Source organism: Lactuca serriola, chromosome 3, assembly GCF_051521515.1.
Source record: "Lactuca serriola cultivar US96UC23 chromosome 3, Lser_US96UC23_V15, whole genome shotgun sequence".
Lineage (NCBI taxonomy): Eukaryota > Viridiplantae > Streptophyta > Magnoliopsida > Asterales > Asteraceae > Lactuca > Lactuca serriola.
Genome location: NC_136410.1, coordinates 99,936,860 through 99,940,935, shown reverse-complemented (window position 1 = coordinate 99,940,935; position 4,076 = coordinate 99,936,860).

The window sequence follows — 4,076 nt, the reverse complement described above, 5'->3', positions numbered from 1 at the left end:
GAGGTCAAAACTCACAAAAAATCACTCAAAAGCCTTAGATCTTGCACCAAAACACTTAGGGTTTTCTAGGGAGGGTTTCTGGGAGCAATAGGGATGAGTGGTGGCTGAAAGAGGTGATTAAATAGGGTGCAAACCCTCAGATTCGGGTTTTGTTCAGTCAGAGCATACTAGTCGAGTCCGGGACCCGACTCGACGAGTCCATCAATTAAACCCCGCATCCTATCCCGCTTCTACTCGGCGAGTTGGTCCTTCAACTCGTCGAGTCCCAGGCCAAAAATGCAAAATACCTAAATAAAATGCATACCAAGAACGAGGTGCTACAAAGGGTTGTCATTTCATGTAGATTTTGGTTGTTTTTCAAGTTGTGTAGCCAAATATGCACAACTCTTTTGATAAGGTATCATTAGACTTTTCAACAAACTTGTTAAAGGCTTTACATTCTAATTTATGATGGCCTTGTCTCATTGGTTAAGTCTGTAATAGATTAACGGAAGGAGAAACCCAAGTTGTGACTTTATGCAAAAACTCAACAATCTGTCCATGTTTTGTAAAAATCATAAAAGCATCATGGAGCATCTTTTTGAGTCAAGAACAGTGCCTAAGTTTCGTATTTGAGTCTACTCCATTTCATTAATTTTTACTAAAATTGAGAAATACGTCTAACTAGGGTGAAAATACCATTTACCCAGACTGGTCTGGAATAAGCTGCTATGCGAGCAGTTTTGTAAATTCACCGTAAATTGTAAAAAATCATATGAAGGCTTATGAGTAGTCCTTGAAAACATAGGGACCTAAAATATATTCATGTAGTGTAGTTTTGGGAAATATGAAGTTTAAGGTAGGAAAAACAGGTCCCGAAAATACCTTAATTTTTATGTAGAAATCTGAAATTTAACCTTTTTGCCTATTTGCATGAATAGGGTAAATGAGTAGCTAAATTTAACATAAATTGTTATTATCAGGGAGTGTGAATGGTGATTAGGTGGGAGTGAGTTTCGGATTGCTTTGGAGGCTGCTTTGCTTTTGGATGTGAGTTCCTCACAAGACCATGTTGTGTTATATTCTCTTTACATTTTCTCATGTGTGCTATGTATTGTTTATGCGGGTAGTACTAAGTGAGGTAGTGTCTAGTGGTTTCCCTCACATATTTAGGATTATGCATGGTAGCACTCGTCACATCCGAGTGCAGATCGTGCATAGAACATGTGTCTCAAAGGATCGACGAATTGAGCAAGGGGATCGAGAATGCCCAATGTGTCCTAATGGGTTCGGCTAAAGGGGATCAGGCTTAACCAATGTGTACTAAGGGCTCGATGTATTGATCAAGGGGAATTGTGCCTAGACAATGTGTCCCAGTATGAGTATGTTTGTTATTGATTCATTCTTTGACATGCATGTGTGGAATTCACTAAACTTTGTGTTTACCCCTTTTCCCTTTAAAACACTATTTTAGGTACACATGATGGTCAAACATGATCGTACACACTGGCTCGAGGCGGTTTTTTGGAATTGATATTGAATTGGTTGTGTTTTCATAAATTTTGGAATTATAACTAATAATGTGTAACGTCCCAAATATTTTAAGTGATTTTTTTTTAAATCGATCAGAACAACCATTTATTCAGATTGAAAACCCATCATATTATAAAAACATGTCATACAATCATCAGACTAGAACATAGATCAAATAAATAATGTGGAACACTGATGGATTTGGTATAATAATATCGAGCTCTTCTCCATGAAACAAGAAGTACTTGAAACAACAAATATAAAACCGTAAGGACAAAGCCTAGTGATTTTCCCCAAAATACCCCATACCATATATTCATATCAACTCGAAGTTGTTCGGGTCTACATCACCCCTGAGTCTACTTCAACTCAGTAAGTGTTTTTCAACCGAACGGGTCTATTTCACCCTGGGGTCTATTTTCACCCTGGGGTCTATTTCAACTCTATCGGGGTTTTTCAACCGAATGACTCTATTTCACCCCATATACATATAACATACAAGTATATCAACAAGAGTCACAAAGACATAAAGTACATAATAAACGAGTTTGTTTTACCCCACATAAGCATACAATTATATTAGCCAGTGTCACAATGACTACTAGCATCCTACACACATAATCCTGTGGGTCGACATTGGTGTCTTCAACCCACGGGTACCATGAAGAGACTCACCTAAATCGGTCAACGAATAAATATTACACACAAGTCTCTGGTGCTGATAGGGATGTCAAAAAGTCCAATAGGACCATTAACCCATGGAGTCCTGATCTTATATGGGGATATTTATTAAAAAACTTGGGAGCGGGGACACGGGCAAGGTTAACCCCCATTTTAATTTTTTGGTGGGAACAAGGGTGGGCAGTCATGTCCTGAACCACCCATGGGGTCCTCGTTAATATATTATATATATTTTTATATATTAATTATATAAATATAATAAATATTAGTAATGATTTTGAGCTTCCAAAATTCAACAAAAAAGCATGTCTTTAAGTTGTTAGGATAACGTTTTTGAGATGTGATAACAATTTTGGTTTTAGTATGTAAAAATATGTTATAAATAATAATTTTTAACCCTAAACATTCTTCTTTTAGCCCAATAAAAATATCCCAAAATCAATCGGGGGCGCTGAAACGAGAGTGGGGACGGGGGTTAATCAAAAAATTTGGGGGTTGGGGTGGGGGTGGGGGTGGGTAGGCTGGAAATTCTAGTGGCGGGGTGGAGGCAGGGGAAGGGGAAAATTTATAGGGTGGGGTGGGGGATGCAATCTGTGACAACCGTCAAAATTCAAGTCAATTTTATACTTGAGTAAACTTAGTTGCACGTGTAGGAACGACATATGCTAGCTTTAGTAGCGAGAGAATAAGTCATAACCTACTTGAAACTTGAAAAAAAATTAGAAACGAGGGATAGTGTACATAGAGATAACATTGATATGTGAATTCTACAACTACTTTAATAGTAACAACTATCCAAATTTGGGTCATTCATTGACTCGAGCTTTTTTGTACATTCATGTAGACACATCCTACAATTGACCTAGAAATAAAAATTAGGTCAGAGTCTCATAGAAACTTAAATTATAGTTGAAACTACGACTAGTATACCTGATACCTCAATTTCACTTGAATCTCGAAACCACTACCTGAAAATGCCAATAAACCAATAAAAGTAAATTACAAACATTATTTCTAACTTCAATAAGAGTTATGAAACTCTAAAATAGTTTGAAGTCTTAAAATTCAACTAAACTATTTTAGAGTTTCATAACTCTTATTGAAGTTAGAAATAATGTTTGTAATTTACTTTTATTGGTTTATTGGCATTTTCAGGTTAATTATTGATATGCCAATAAATAAATAAAATAAAATAAGATCTCCTCACCTTACTCAAAAATCGGCCTCATCCCTCCCAAAACCACTCTTTCCGAAAACTCAATCATTTCACTCACTTATTCATTTTACCACTCTACTTCTCTCTCTAAAATTTCTCTCTTGTCTCTAAAAGAAATATGATGTTAGGAGCAAATTCTATGGGAGAGATTTTCCAGTTAATTATTGATATGTTAACACACATCTCTGTATTATGGTGACCGATATTAGTGGAGAGAAGCCCCAAAGAGATGACGAGAGATATTGGGTATCCAAAGAGATGAAATCTTTCTTTTCTTCTTTTTAAAAAACCTATTCTTTACCTTTATGAATTAGCTCCAAAACCCATTAAATTTCTAGCAAATATTCCTCCTTTTACTCAAGAATCTTCATCATTTGAAGTTGATCTTCAAGGTAAAATCAATTTCCTTACATTTTATTCACTTTTCTTTAAAAAATATGAAATTTTCTTGCAATTTTTCTCCTATTCTACACCATTCTTTATGAGCATGTTCATGCATGTCGAATTTGATGATGATAGTGGTAGGATTTCACCCAAAAACAACATGCATGTTGGTAGAAGGTGAAATCCAATGCCCAAAACCTATATCAAATCAATCAACTTGAGTTTTACACGTTTTAAAGATCCAAAACCACATGCATTCAAGTTTTTCATTTAGAAACATCAT